The sequence below is a fragment of the Bombina bombina genome, chromosome 1, assembly GCF_027579735.1.
Source record: "Bombina bombina isolate aBomBom1 chromosome 1, aBomBom1.pri, whole genome shotgun sequence".
Lineage (NCBI taxonomy): Eukaryota > Metazoa > Chordata > Amphibia > Anura > Bombinatoridae > Bombina > Bombina bombina.
In genome coordinates this window covers 355353247-355368934 of record NC_069499.1, presented here as the reverse complement: position 1 = coordinate 355368934, position 15688 = coordinate 355353247, and positions in this window count along the sequence as shown.

Sequence of the window (15688 nt, the reverse complement as noted above, 5' to 3'; positions counted from 1 at the left end):
TGATACTAAATCTAAACGTTTAAATAAGGTTTTTAAATCTCCTGTAGTTATTCCAGAAGTGTTTAATCTCCCTGATGCTATTTCTGAAGTAATTTCCAGGGAATGGAATAATTTGGGTAATTCTTTTACTCCTTCTAAACGTTTAAGCAATTATATCCTGTGCCATCTGACAGATTAGAGTTTTTTTGGGACAAAATCCCTAAGGTTATGGGGCTGTCTCTACTCCTGCTAAATGTGCTACTATTCCTACGGTAGATAGTAATTCATTTTAAGGATCCTTTAGATAGGAAAATTGAATCCTTTCTAAGAAAAGCTTACTTATGTTCAGGTAATCTTCTTAGACCTGCTATATTTTTAGCGGATGTTGCTGCAGCTTCAACTTTTTGGTTAGAAGCTTTAGCGCAACAAGTAACAGATCATAATTTTATAGCATTATTATTATTCTATAACATGCTAATAATTTTATTGGTGATACCATCTTTTGATATCATTAGAGTTGATGTCAGGTATATGTCTCTAGCTATTTTAGCTAGAAAAGCTTTATGGATTAAACTTGGAATGCTGTTATGTCTTCTAAGTCAACTTTGCTTTCCTTTTCTTTCCAGGGTAATAAATTATTATGTCAACTGTTTCTGGAAGGAAGGGAACTTTTTTACCAAAGGATAAAAAATCTAAGGTAAATTTAGGTCTAATAATCATTTTTCGTTCCTTTCCTCACAATAAGGAACAAAAGCCTGATCCTTCATCCTCAGGAGCGGTATCAGTTTGGAAACTATTTCCAGTTTGGAATATATCCAAGCCTTATAGAAAACCTATAGCCAGCTCCTAAGTACCCATGAAGGTGCGGACCTTATTCCAGCTCAGCTGGTATGGGGCAGATTACGTTTTCTTCAAAGAAATTTTGATCAATTCCGTTCTCAATTTCTGGTTTTAGAACATTGTTTCAGAAAGGTACAGCATTGGCTTCAGTTAAGGCCTCCTGCTAAGAGATTTTTTCTTTCCCGTGTCCCAGTTAACACAGCAAAGGCTCAGCATTTCTGAAATGTGTTTCAGATCTAGAGTTGGCTGGAGTAATTATGCCAGTTCCAGTTCTGGAACAGGGGCTGGGGTTTTATTTTATCTCTTCATTGTACCAAAGAAGGTCAATTCCTTCAGACCAGTTCTGGATCTATCAATATTGAATCGTTATGTAAGGATTCCAACATTCAGTTTCTGTAGGACTGTCCTGCCTTTTGTTTAGCAAGGGCATTATATGTCTACAATAGATTTACAGGATGTGTATCTGCATATTCCGATTCATCCAGATCACTTTTAGTGTCTGAGATTCTCTTTTTAAGACAAGCATTACCAGTTTTGTGGCTCTAGCCTCAGTTCCAAGAATTTTTTTCAAAGGTTCTCGGTGCCCTTCTTTCTGTAATCAGAGAACAAGGTTTTGGTATTTCCTTATTGGACGATATCTGGGTACTTGCTCAGTCTTCTCATTTTCGAAGAATCTCATACGAATCGACTTGTGTTGTTTCTTCAAGTTCATGGTTGGAGGATCAATTTACTAATCAGTTCATTGATTCCTCAGACAAGGGTAACCTTTTTAGGTTTCTAGAATAGATTCAGTGTCTATGACTCTGTCCTTGTCAGACAAGAGAAGTTTAACATTGATTTCAGCTTGTCAAAACCTTCAGTCACAATCATTCCCTTTGGTAGCCTTATGCATGGAAATTTTAGGTCTTAGGACTGCCGCATCAGATGCGATCTCCTTTGCTCGTTTTCACATGCGACCTCTTCAGCTCTGTATGCTGAACCAATGGTGCAGGGATTACTCAAAGATATCTCACTTAATATCTTTAAACCGATTATACGACACTCTCTGACATGGTGGACAGATCACCATCGTTTAGTTCAGGGGGCTTCTTTGTTCCTCCGACCTGCACTATAATCTCAACAGATGCAAGTCTTACAGGTTGGGGAGCTGTGTGGGGGTATCTGACGGCACAAGGGGTTTGGGAATCTCAGGAGGTGAGATTTCCAATCAATATTTTGGAACTCCGTGCAATTTCAGAGCTCTTCAGTCTTGGCCTCTTCTGAAGAGAGAGTTGTTCATTTGTTTTCAGATAGACAATGTCACAACTGTGGCATACATCAATCATCAAGGAGGGACTCACAGTCCTCTGGCTATGAAAGAAGTATCTCGAATTTTGGTTTGGGCGGAATCCAGCTCCTGTCTAATCTCTGCGGTTCATATCCCAGGTATGGACAATTGGAAAGCGGATTATCTCAGTCGCCAAACGTTGCACCTGGGCGAATGGTCTTCACCCAGAGGTATTTCCTCAGATTGTTCAAATGTGGGAACTCCCAGAAATAGATCTGATGGCTTCTCATCTAAACAAGAAACTTCCCTGGTATCTGTCCGGATCCAGGGATCCTCGGGCGGAGGCAGTGGATGCATTATCTCTTCCTTACAAGTATCATCCTGCCTATATCTTTCCGCCTCTAGTTCTTCTTCCAAGGGTATTCTCCAATATTCTAAGGAATGCTCGTTTGTCCTGCTGGTAGCTCCAGCATGGCCTCACAGGTTTTGGTATGCGGATCTTGTCTGGATGGCCTCTTGCCAGCTGTGGACTCTTCCGTTAAGACCAGTCTTTCTGTCTCAAGGTTCTTTTTTCCATCAGGATCTCAAAACCTTAATTTTAAGGTGTGGAGTTTGAACGCTTGATTCTTGGTCAAAGAGGTTTCTCTGACTCTGTGATTGATACTATGTGACAGGCTCGTAAATCTGTATCTAGAGAGATATATTATAGAGTCTGGAAGACTTATATTTCTTCAGGATGGTTTAGATAAAGGTTTGTCCGCAAGTTTCTTGAAAGACAAATCTCTGCTCTTTCTGTTCTTTTTTACAGAAGGATTGCTAATCTTCCTGATATTCAATGTTTTGTACAAGCTTTGGTTCGTATAAAACCTGTCATTCAGTCAATTTCTCCTCCTTGGAGTTTGAATTTGGTTCTGGGGGCTCTTCAAGCTCCTCCTTTTGAACCCATGCATTCTTTGGTCATTATATTACTTTCTTGGAAAGTTTTGTTTCTTTTGGCCATCTCTTCTGCCAGAAGAGTCTCTGAATTATCTACTCTTTTTTGTGAGTCTCCTTTTCTGATTTTGCATCAGGATAAGTCGGTGCTGCGAACTTCTTTTGAATTTTTTACCTAAGGTTGTGAATTCTAACAACATTAGTAGAGAAATTGTGGTTCCTTCATTATGTCCTAATCCTATGAATTCTAAGGAGAAATCATTGCATTCTTTGGATGCTGTTAGAGCTTTGTAATATTATGTTGAAGCTATTAAGTCTTTCCGAAAGACTTCTAGTCTATTTGTCATCTTTTCCGGTTCTAGAAAAGACCAGAAAGCTTCTGCCATTTCTTTGGCATCTTGGTTGAAATCTTTATTTCATCATGCCTATGTTGAGTCGGGTAACACTCCGCCTCAAAGGATTACAGCTCATTCTACTAGGTTAGTTTCTACTTCCTGGGCGTTTAAGAATGAAGCTTCGGTTGATCAGATTTGCAAAACAGCAACTTGGTTCTCTTTGCATACTTTTACTAAATTCTACCATTTTGATGTGTTTTCTTCTTCTGAAGCAGTTTTTGGTAGAAACATACTTCAGGCAGTGGTTTCAGTTTTAATCTTCTGCTTATGTTTTTTCATAAAAAATTTTATTCTGGGTGTGGATTATTTTCAGCAGGAATTGGCTGTCTTTATTTTATCCCTCCCTCTCTAGTGACTCTTGTGTGGAAAGATCCACATCTTGGGTAATCATTATCCCATACATCACTAGCTCATGGACTCTTGCTAATTACATGAAAGAAAACATAATTTATGTAAGAACTTACCTGATAAATTCATTTCTTTCATATTAGCAAGAGTCCATGAGGCCCGCCCTTTTTTGTGGTGGTTTTGATTTTTTTGTATAAAGCACAATTATTCCAATTCCTTATTTTATATGCTTTCGCACTTTTTTCTTATCACCCCACTTCTTGGCTATTCGTTAAACTGAATTGTGGGTGTGGTGAGGGGTGTATTTATAGGCATTTTAAGGTTTGGGAAACTTTGCCCCTCCTGGTAGGAATGTATATCCCATACGTCACTAGCTCATGGACTCTTGCTAATATGAAAGAAATGAATTTATCAGGTAAGTTCTTACATAAATTATGTTTTTTTGAGAGCAGGGCATGCAGATGCATGTGTGAGGATCTGAAAGTTGCTGGAAAAGTTTCTAGAAGGCGTCAATTGGTATCGTATTCCCCTCTGGGCTTGGTTAGGTCTCAGCAAAGGCTATAGCTGGGACTGTATAGGGGTTAAATTTGTAAACGGCTCCGGTTCCGTTATTTTAAGGGTTAAATTTGGTGTGCAATACTCTTAATGCTTTAAGACACTGTGGTGAAATTTTGGTAATTTTTGAACAATTCCTTCATACTTTTTCACATATTCAGTAATAAAGTGTTTTCTGTTTAAAATTTAAAGAGACAGTAACGGTTTTGTTTTAAAACGTTTTTTGTGCTTTATTGACAAGTTTAAGCCTGTTTAACATGTCTGTGCCTTCCGATAAGCTATGTTCTATATGTATGAAAGCCAATGTGTCTCCCCATTTAAATTTGTGTGATAATTGTGCCATAGCGTCCAAACAAAGTAAGGACAGTACTGCCACAGATAATGAAATTGCCCAAGATGATTCCTCAGATGAGGGGAGTAAACATGATACTACATCATCTCCTACTGTGTCTACACCAGTTTTGCCCACACAGGAGGCCCCTAGTACATCTAGCGTGCCAATGCTTATTACCATGCAACAATTAACGGCTGTAATGGATAACTCCATAGCAAATATTTTATCCAAGATGCCTACTTATCAGAGAAAGCGCGATTGCTCTGTTTTAAACACTGAAGAGCAGGAGGGCGCTGATGATAATTGTTCTGTCATACCCTCACACCAATCTGAAGGGGCCATGAGGGAGGTTTTGTCAGATAGGGAAATTTCAGATTCAGGAAAAATTTCTCAACAAGCTGAACCTGATGTTGTGACATTTAAATTTAAATTAGAACATCTCCGCGCACTGCTTAAGGAGGTGTTATCTACTCTGGATGATTGTGACAACTTGGTCATTCCAGAGAAATTATGCAAGATGGGCAAGTTCCTAGAGGTTCCGATGCACCCAGACGCTTTTCCTATACCCAAGCGGGTGACGGACATAGTGAATAAGGAGTGGGAAAAGCCCGGCATACCTTTTGTTCCCCCCCCTATATTTAAGAAATTATTTCCTATGGTCGACCCCAGAAAGGACTTATGGCAGACAGTCCCTAAGGTCGAGGGGGCAGTTTCTACTCTAAACAAACGCACTACTATTCCTATCGAGGATAGTTGTGCTTTCAAAGATCCTATGGATAAAAAATTGGAGGGTTTGCTTAAAAAGATTTTTGTACAGCAAGGTTACCTTCTACAACCCATTTCGTGCATTGTTCCTGTCACTACAGCAGCGTGGTTCTGGTTCGAGGAACTAGAAAACTCGCTTAGTAGAGAGACTCCATATGAGGAGGTTATGGACAGAGTTCACGCACTTAAGTTGGCTAACTCTTTTATTTTAGATGCCGCTTTGCAATTAGCTAGATTAGCGGCGAAAAATTCAGGGTTTGCTATCGTGGCGCGCAGAGCGCTTTGGCTAAAGTCTTGGTCAGCGGATGTGTCATCCAAGACAAAATTGCTTAACATCCCTTTCAAAGGTAAAACTCTATTTGGACCAGAATTGAAAGAGATTATTTCAGACATCACTGGGGGAAAGGGCCACGCCCTTCCACAAGATAGGCCTTTCAAGGCCAAGAATAAGTCTAATTTTCGTTCCTTTCGCAATTTCAGGAATGGACCGGCCTCTAATTCTGCATCCTCTAAGCAAGAGGGTAATGCCTCACAACCCAAACCAGCCTGGAAACCGATGCAAGGCTGGAACAAGGGTAAGCAGGCCAAGAAGCCTGCCGCTGCTAACAAAACAGCATGAAGGAGTAGCCCCCAATCCGGGACCGGATCTAGTGGGGGGCAGACTCTCTCTCTTTGCTCAGGCTTGGGCAAGAGATGTTCAGGATCCCTGGGCGCTAGAAATAGTTTCTCAGGGTTATCTCCTGGAATTCAGGGAACTACCCCCAAGGGGAAGGTTCCACATGTCTCACTTATCCTCAAACCAAATAAAGAGACAGGCGTTCTTACATTGTGTAGAAGACCTGTTAAAGATGGGAGTGATACACCCAGTTCCAATAAAGGAACAAGGAATGGGATTTTATTCCAATCTGTTCGTAGTTCCCAAAAAAGAGGGAACTTTCAGACCAATTTTGGATTTGAAGATCCTAAACAAATTTCTCAGGGTACCATCGTTCAAGATGGAAACCATTCGAACGATTCTACCCACTATCCAGGAAAGTCAATTTATGACTACCGTGGATCTAAAGGATGCGTACCTACATATTCCTATCCACAAAGAACATCATCAGTTCCTAAGGTTCGCCTTTCTGGACAAGCATTACCAGTTTGTGGCCCTCCCATTCGGGTTAGCCACTGCTCCAAGGATTTTCACAAAGGTACTAGGGTCCCTTCTAGCGGTTCTAAGACCGAGGGGCATTGCAGTAGTACCTTACTTGGACGACATTCTAATACAAGCGTCGTCCCTGTCAAAAGCAAAGGCTCATACAGACATCGTTCTGGCCTTTCTCAGATCACACGGATGGAAGGTGAACATAGAAAAAAGTTCTCTGTCTCCGTCGACAAGAGTTCCCTTCTTGGGAACAATAATAGATTCCTTAGAAATGAGGATTTTTCTGACAGAGGTCAGAAAGTCAAAACTTCTAAGCACTTGTCAAGTTCTTCATTCTGTTCCTCGTCCTTCCATAGCGCAGTGCATGGAAGTAGTAGGGTTGATGGTTGCAGCAATGGACATAGTTCCTTTTGCACGAATTCATCTAAGACCATTACAACTGTGCATGCTCAAACAGTGGAATGGGGACTATACAGACTTGTCTCCAATGATTCAAGTAGATCAGAAGACCAGAGATTCACTCCGTTGGTGGCTGACCCTGGACAATCTATCCCAGGGAATGAGCTTCCGCAGACCAGAGTGGGTCATTGTCACGACCGACGCCAGTCTAGTGGGCTGGGGCGCGGTCTGGGAATCCCTGAAAGCTCAGGGTCTATGGTCTCGGTAAGAGTCTCTTCTCCCGATAAACATTCTGGAACTGAGAGCGATATTCAATGCTCTCAGGACTTGGCCTCAACTAGCAAAGGCCAGATTCATAAGATTCCAATCAGACAACATGACGACCGTTGCGTATATCAATCATCAGGGGGGAACAAGGAGTTCCCTGGCAATGAAAGAAGTGAACAAAATAATTCAATGGGCAGAGGATCACTCCTGCCACCTGTCTGCGATCCACATCCCAGGTGTGGAAAACTGGGAGGTGGATTATCTGAGTCGTCAGACATTCCATCCGGGGGAGTGGGAACTCCACCCGGAGATCTTTGCCCAAATAACTCAATTATGGGGCATTCCAGACATGGATCTGATGGCGTCTCGTCAGAACTTCAAGGTTCCTTGCTACGGGTCCAGATCCAGGGATCCCAAGGCGACTCTAGTAGATGCACTAGTAGCCCCTTGGACCTTCAACCTAGCTTATGTATTTCCACCATTTCCTCTCATTCCCAGGCTGGTAGCCAGAATCAATCAGGAGAGGGCCTCGGTGATCTTGATAGCTCCTGCGTGGCCACGCAGGACTTGGTATGCAGACCTGGTGAATATGTCATCGGTTCCACCATGGAAGCTACCTTTGAGACAGGACCTTCTTGTTCAGGGTCCATTCGAACATCCAAATCTGGTTTCCCTCCAGCTGACGGTTTGGAGATTGAACGCTTGATTCTATCGAAGCGTGGGTTTTCAGATTCCGTGATAGATACTCTGGTTCAGGCCAGAAAACCGGTAACTAGAAAGATTTACCATAAGATATGGAAAAGATATATCTGTTGGTGTGAATCCAAAGGATTCCCATGGAATAAGATAAAAATTCCTAGGATTCTCTCCTTTCTACAAGAAGGTTTGGAGAAAGGATTATCTGCAAGTTCTCTAAAGGGACAGATCTCTGCTTTATCTGTCTTACTACACAAAAGACTGGCAGCTGTGCCAGATGTTCAAGCATTTGTTCAGGCTCTGGTTAGGATCAAGCCTGTTTACAGACCTTTGACTCCTCCCTGGAGTCTAAATCTAGTTCTTTCAGTTCTTCAAGGGGTTCCGTTTGAACCTTTACATTCCATAGATATTAAGTTACTATCTTGGAAAGTTTTGTTTTTGGTTGCTATTTCTTCTGCTAGAAGAGTTTCTGAGTTATCTGCTCTGCAGTGTTCTCCACCCTATCTGGTGTTCCATGCAGATAAGGTGGTTTTGCGTACTAAGCCTGGTTTTCTTCCAAAGGTTGTTTCTAACAAAAATATTAACCAGGAGATAGTTGTACCTTCTTTGTGTCCGAATCCAGTTTCAAAGAAGGAACGTTTGTTACACAATTTGGACGTAGTCCGTGCTCTAAAATTCTATTTAGAGGCTACAAAAGATTTCAGACAAACATCTTCTTTGTTTGTTGTTTATTCTGGTAAAAGGAGAGGTCAAAAAGCGACTTCTACCTCTCTTTCCTTTTGGCTTAAAAGCATCATCCGATTGGCTTATGAGACTGCCGGACGGCAGCCTCCTGAAAGAATCACAGCTCACTCCACTAGGGCTGTGGCTTCCACATGGGCCTTCAAGAACGAGGCTTCTGTTGACCAGATATGTAAGGCAGCAACTTGGTCTTCACTGCACACTTTTGCCAAATTTTACAAATTTGATACTTTTGCTTCTTCGGAGGCTATTTTTGGGAGAAAGGTTTTGCAAGCCGTGGTGCCTTCCGTTTAGGTAACCTGATTTGCTCCCTCCCTTCATCCGTGTCCTAAAGCTTTGGTATTGGTTCCCACAAGTAAGGATGACGCCGTGGACCGGACACACCAATGTTGGAGAAAACAGAATTTATGCTTACCTGATAAATTACTTTCTCTAACGGTGTGTCCGGTCCATGGCCCGCGCTGGTTTTTTAATCAGGTCTGATGAATTATTTTCTCTAACTACAGTCACCACGGTACCATATGGTTTCTCCTATATTTTTCCTCCTGTCCGTCGGTCGAATGACTGGGGTGGGCGGAGCCTAGGAGGGACTATATGGCCAGCTTTGCTGGGACTCTTTGCCATTTCCTGTTGGGGAAGAGATATCCCACAAGTAAGGATGACGCCGTGGACCGGACACACCATTGGAGAAAGTAATTTATCAGGTAAGCATAAATTCTGTTTTCAATTTGTTGGTCTATGGCGATAGACAAATCTTTATATATATATATATATATATATATATATATATATATAATATGACTTTTCCCTTCTCACCCACAAAACAATGGGTTCTTTGTCATTTGTTTCTGAAACGATAGTACTGTTACGCTGTGTTTTTGAAAGTCATGTTAACGCTAAAATCAGCATGCTGTACTCATTAATATGGTTTAGTTTGTTTTTAGTCTTGCCATTTGCTTACTAATTATTAGACTTTGTTTTTAAGGGCATCTATTGTATTACTGCAGTCGTTGCTTCCCCTGAGAATAGCCTAAGGAACATTCTGATCAAACCTCCACAAACAAAGGGTTTGATGACTTCAATGATAAGTACACAAAAGAAATATCATGTGGCAAAGTGATTTTGAAATAAGGGAGCACAAAAGTATTTTACTTACAGAACTATGTTTTCCAACTAATAATTCCCAACAGAATAAAAAGTATTTCTTAAAGGTACAGTAAAACAACATTGCACTATAATTCCATAATTTATTTTGCCCCCTTTCCTTGTTATTTCAGTCTGAAAATTGTGTTTTTTTCCAGGTCTGAGAATTGTAAGTGCACATTGCAAACTTCACAAGCCTAACCCTGCCACATATCTGTCCATAATGGTTTTATCCTGCTTTCTCAGCAGCCAGGGCGTGGCCCGGTATCGGGCTGTGATGGTCCTGCTGGTGGGCCAAAACCCATGTCCCCTCTGACAGGCTCTGAGAGGCCCGCCATTCTAGACATAAGGAATACCGGGCTCATATAGCAGCAGTTCCGTTGGAGGACAGTGCGGGACAAGGAGCAGATGAAACTAGACCTGGACAGCACAGGTGAGTAAGTGATACCAGCCCACTGACTAATGAAAGGATATAATTTCTTCCCCCACTGACATCAATGCATTTAAATATAAATATATATATATGTGTGTGTGTGTGTGTGTATATATACAGAATATATAGTGTGATAGAAAGTCTGGTTTGGTGATAGAGCGAGTATATATAAGATCAAGTTTAATAAATTACACGTCACCATTTTGCTAAGAAACCCCAAGGAAGTTAGTGTTTTTCACTGTGAATACCCTAGCAGCTGTAGGAGCCAATTAAACTCAGGTGTGGCTCATGATTACTGCTCCTGGGGTTTAATAGGGAAGCCTTTCTTAAAGGGAGACTTAAGTCAAAATGAAACTTTCATGTTTCAGATAGATAATGCAATTTTAAATATCTTTCCAATTTACTTTCATTTAAGTGTGCACAGTCTTTTTATGTTAATACTTTTTGAGTAACCAGCTCATACTGAACAATAATTGACAGAATATACATATATGATACAGGGGGAGTGGATATAGACATAACTTTGAAATGTGTTACTTTGGTACTACTCATTTGAATTTCAGACTAAGTGCTATTGCAATGTCTTTTTATCATGCTTTTGTTGATTATGCAAATCTACCATATTTACTGGTCTTTAAAGCATTGTAGATTACAGCCAGGCAGGAAGCCTAGTGTGCTTTGCGTTGGGATTTTATGTATTAAAAGTTTTGCTGAATTCGTTTTTGCTGATACAATTCTGTAAAGGACATTTCATTTATGTTGCTGCAGACAATGCAGGTTTGCTGTTTTGGAAGCTTTAGCAGAGAATGAACCTGTTCCTTTTGCCTTTCCTGTGAACTGTAATGCTCTCCTTGATGTTTGGAGGAAAAATAAAGTTTTGAAAACTTAAACGGAATTGTCCTCTATTGCATATAAACACTAGAAAACATTGCTTGCCAAAAATCAGTGTTACAATATATATATTTATATATAGGGCTCAAAATTGCAGGTCCTAAGCTACTAGCCAGGCCAAAAATGTTACTCGCCACTTCTGATCCCACCCATCACCCGCTCACTGCATACCCACGCCACGCCCACTACTTCAACCCTTTATTTCATATGTTTAGCCAGTGCAGTAACTTTATTTTTTTTTATTTGATAAATTAACAAATAATTACATACATAGAATAATAAATTGCTGTCACTGGCTGCCTGAGAATGAAAGGGGTGTGATTGCTGTCACTGGCTGCCTGAGGTCGATTGCTGTCACTGGCTGCCTGAGTGTGATTGCTGTCACTGGCTGCCTGAGAGTGATTGCTGTCACTGGCTGCCTGAGAATGAAAGGGGTGTGATTGCTGTCACTGGCTGCCTGAGTGTGATTGCTGTCACTGGCTGCCTGAGTGTGATTGCTGTCACTGGCTGCCTGAGTGTGATTGCTGTCACTGGCTGCCTGAGAATGAAAGGGGTGTGATTGCTGTCACTGGCTGCCTGAGTGTGATTGCTGTCACTGGCTGCCTGAGAATGAAAGGGGTGTGATTGCTGTCACTGGCTGCCTGAGAGTGATTGCTGACAGCAATCACAGCCCGGTCACTGGCTGCCTGCAGTATCCACAGTGTTACTACTATCAATGGCTGCCTGAGAATGAAAGGGGTGTGACTGCAGTGCTAACAGCAATCACACTCCTGTCACTGACTGCCTGAGAGTGAAAGGGGTGTGACTGCAGTGCTAACAGCAATCACACTCCTGTCACTGGCTGCCTGCAGTATCCACAGTGTTACTACTATCAATGGCTGCCTGAGAATGAAAGGGGTGTGACTGCAGTGCTAACAGCAATCACACTCCTGTCACTGGCTGCCTGAGAATGAAAGGGGTGTGACTGCAGTGCTAACAGCAATCACACTCCTGTCACTGGCTGCCTGAGAATGAAAGGGGTGTGACTGCAGTGCTAACAGCAATCACACTCCTGTCACTGGCTGCCTGAGAATGAAAGGGGTGTGACTGCAGTGCTAACAGCAATCACACTCCTGTCACTGGCTGCCTGAGAATGAAAGGGGTGTGACTGCAGTGCTAACAGCAATCACACTCCTGTCACTGGCTGCCTGAGAATGAAAGGGGTGTGACTGCAGTGCTAACAGCAATCACACTCCTGTCACTGGCTGCCTGAGAATGAAAGGGGTGTGACTGCAGTGCTAACAGCAATCACACTCCTGTCACTGGCTGCCTGAGAATGAAAGGGGTGTGACTGCAGTGCTAACAGCAATCACACTCCTGTCACTGGCTGCCTGAGAATGAAAGGGGTGTGACTGCAGTGCTAACAGCAATCACACTCCTGTCACTGGCTGCCTGAGAGTGAAAGGGGTGTGACTGCTGAAAGCAAATGCTTATGCTGGCTAATATTATGGATGACAATGCGATGGGGATTAATTAAAAGATAAACTGAATGATATTTGATTAATAATTTGGAAAAACACATAGCAAAGGAATAATAAAAACTTCAAGCTCTCTTAATCATTTCCCAACACTTTTATTTCTACTAATTCTTTAAAACTAATGGCTGATAACTTTTCCTGTATTTTAAATTATTATTTACTCAAATTGGTGTGGCTTAGATGCCACCAAGGCCTCTTTCTCTTTTCTTATTTCTCTCCTTCTCCTTTTATCGTCGCCTTCTCGCCTCCTTTAGCTCCGCGGTCGGGGTTTCCACGGAGGGCATGACGTGTCAGACGGTCCTGCACGTTGATTGGCTGTGCAGCTCAGAGCGTGAGCAACAGAGCGCACACCATAACGCCGCTGCAGTAAGGTGGTGAGGCGGTTACAATTTCTGCTGCTCTGCATTTTTCGGTGAGGTGGGTAGTCGTGCTGCGCAGCCTGCGCTTCTGAGCCGTGGATCACACAAGACTGCAGCAGGCAGGCCAGATGTGCATATTATAATTTTTTTTTATTTTTATTTTTTTTTCAGAACAAGAAGAATATTTTATTTCTACATAAGTATGTTATTCATAGTTATTAACATAATTCTAGCATGAATATCCAATCAGATAGCAATCCAGGCTCTTTTTTTCACTAATTTCAAATATCTGTCAAGATGGCCAAATCTTATATTTCTGTATATGTCAAACCATCTTAGAGATTAAATTGTTTAACTAGCTCAATGTGATATTTGCCTGTCACCTTTTGGAAGGATTTGTGTAAGCCTGAGGTGCTTAGCGTTGTAAAATCATAAATATATCAAATGAAGCAGCAAACCAAATCATATATATTTCCAAAACCCAAAGGTCAAAGAATCTAACACATATTAACCTTTATTATGTTACAGTGACACTAATAAGTAACTTTAAGATTCTCTACAAATATACTGCAATGTGCAAATAATTGATCTAAGGGCTGTATATATTAATTTAGTTTCAACAGATCACAAATAAATAATTATATTTAGGAATTTTAAGGCATCAACTGATAGGTCATGTGCAATCAAGACTAAATTAACAAATAAAAAGTCCTCATCTCAAGCTAATAAAGTGGTTCTGTCTTCAGAAAATGTCCCTTAGGTTTCCAAAAGTGCGTAATATCAATCATGCTATTTAAACGAGAAATAAAAGAGAACCTTTCCTGCGGGGCTAAGCTGTTTTGCAGAGCTATGCAAGATGGATCACTTTTATGTCTGTTAAGCATTTTTTTTGCCATTGTTGTGATCTATTTGTTTTTTTTTAAAATATTTTTATTCAAGATTTTGCAAATCTGTAACATAACAATTTCAGTAACAGAAATAATCAGATTATTGGGTCATCTAACCCTACACAAAAAAAGATATTCTGCACATTTGGAAAGGAAAATAAATAAAACAAACATCGATAAAAAGAAAAAAAAAGAAAAGAAAAAAAACAAAACAATACAAAGCCAACCAGACTCAAGTCCATCAAGTTGGCCTCACCCTGTACTGAGTCAAGTTACAAGTTATTACTTTAATGGGTGAACGAATCAATGATGATACAGTAGAGCACTTTAGCTGAAATGTTTTGAATGTAGAGAACAAAAGGGGAGGGGGGAAGGGTGGGGGGGGCTCATATGAGTGGGGCAGGGAAGGGGGGAAGTGTGTTACAGTCAGTGTTTCTAGATAACTACGTACGGTACCTGTCAGGCAAAGTAGTCAAGTCGCTAACTGTCAGATTAGGTGTCAGTCACCAGAACCTGTGGGTGCCATAAAGTATCGTGAATGGTCTTCCAATCGGCCCAAGCCATTTCGAACAGGTCAGATTTGTTAAGATCAAAGTGTATGGGCTTTTCCATGGTGTACAGATAGGCCATTGTGTGAATAATGTCCTGCCAGCTAGGAGGAACATCCCTTTTCCAGGCCCTGGCTATGTTGGTTTTGATTGAGGCCAGGAGATAGACTCCAAATAGACCTTGGTGTCTGGGCAGGGCGTGTAGATCTAGATGGAGAAAGGCAAGCGGCGGACCAGCAGAGACTCTAATGCTGTGTTCTGAGAGGGTACGCATTCCTCTTTCCCACAGAGGTTTGATAATGGGGCATTCCCACCAAATATGTAATAAGCTACCACGAAGGCCAAAGCCTCTCCAGCATAAAGGAGATGCTCCTGGGAACATTTTAGACAGTCGTGTTGGGACAAAGTACCAATGAGAGAGGACTTTGTAATACGTCTCAAACATTGTTACACAATGTAAAGTCTTCTTAGTTAGCTGGATGGCTCTTTGCCAAGAATCAATAGAGGTTTCAGTACCCAGGAGGGCATCCCATCTTAGAAGATGCAGAGCCAAAGTCGGCGGGGAGGTGCTGTCCAGGAGGGTGTAATGCCTCGATAATGGCCGGATGAGTCTGTGTCCACCTTGCCAGTTAGATTCCCAAGGAGTAAGGGGGCGGGAAGCGGATGGAAGAAAGTTCCAGCTTCTTAGAAAGCTCTGAATCCTAACAATTTCAAACGTAAGGAACTTAGGGATGGGTACCTGCTGATTTAGTTGTGTTAGGGTTATAAATTCATCCGGCTCTGTGGTGGACCAAAAGTCTGAGACTTTAGTAACCCCTAGCCGAGCCCACGTCTTCGGGTGAGTGTCAGGTAAGGTCATGAGTAGTCCGGCTACCGAAGTTATAGGGGAGGGATGGGGAGGAAGGAGCTGGCGATGTCTAAGCCTGTCCCAGACTGATAAACACTCCAGGATGACTAGGTTGCTTATGCTCAGCATTCTACGACTATGTTGTGGGATCCAAATAACATCTCGAAGGAGAACATTGGGCGGCAATGATGCCTGCTCAAGTTCCCTCCACCTGTCGCGAGACTGGAGTACTCCCCATTGAGAAATATGCGTTAGCATAGCTCCTTCGTAGTATTTCACCACCGACGGTGATGCGAGTCCGCCTAAGGGAACGGGAAATTGTAGAGTTTTATGAGCAAGTCGGGGGGTCTTGCCTTGCCAAATGAACTTCGTGAACTCACTCTGAAATTGGAAGAGA